Source organism: Carlito syrichta, unplaced genomic scaffold, assembly GCF_000164805.1.
Source record: "Carlito syrichta isolate Samal-C Ts95f unplaced genomic scaffold, Tarsius_syrichta-2.0.1 Scaffold304264, whole genome shotgun sequence".
NCBI lineage: Eukaryota > Metazoa > Chordata > Mammalia > Primates > Tarsiidae > Carlito > Carlito syrichta.
This window is the reverse complement of record NW_007248360.1, coordinates 888,271-889,113: the sequence shown is the minus strand read 5'-3', so window position 1 is coordinate 889,113 and position 843 is coordinate 888,271.

Below are 843 nucleotides of genomic sequence, written 5' to 3'. Positions count from 1 at the left end.
GGACCGCTCAGCCAGCGCCGCGGCGCCTACACCTGGGGCCCCGACGGGCGGCATAGGCGCCTGGCCCGGGGCACTCGAGGGGGCGGTCCCGGCTAGGGGCCCCCAGACGTCCCCGATCAACGATCCCTTCCGCGTTCTCCCCGCATTCTCCCTTCCCGCCTGGGCCGAAGCTCCCGAGGCCGGGGGTCTGCGCGGGGCCCCTCGCCGTCTACGCCGCCCTGCGCGTCCCCGAACCCCCAACCCCTTCCAAGTTCCTCCACGCACTCCCCCTTCCCATCAACGTGAAGGGGCGGGCCGAGTTCTGGGCGGCCACGCCCTTCATGAATATTAATAAGTGCGCATGCGCCCTGAGCGGCGTGCTGGGTAGAGGTAGCCAGCCCCGACCGCGGCGGCCAGACGGGCTCTCCGGGTCCCTCTCCGAGAGCCGGGCGGGCACGCGTCATTGTGTTACCTGCGGCCGGCCCGCGAGCTAGGCTCGGGCTTTTTTTTTTCCTCCCTTCCCTCCCCTCCTTTCTACGCAGCTGATCTGAAAGGAAATAAAAGGCTGCGCATAATCATAATAATAAAAGAAGGGGAGCGCGAGAGAAGGAAAGAAAGCCGGGAGGTGGAAGAGGAGGGGGAGCGCCTCAAAGAAGCGATCAGAATAATAAAAGGAGACCGGGCTCTCTGCCTTCTGGAACGGGCCGCTCTTGAAAGGGCTTTTGAAAAGTGGTGTTGTTTCCCAGTCGTGCATGCTCCAATCGGCGGAGTATATTAGAGCCGGGACGCGGCGGCCGCAGGGGCAGCGGCGACGGCAGCACCGGCGGCAGCACCAGCGCGAGCGGCGGCGGCGGTGTCCCGAGT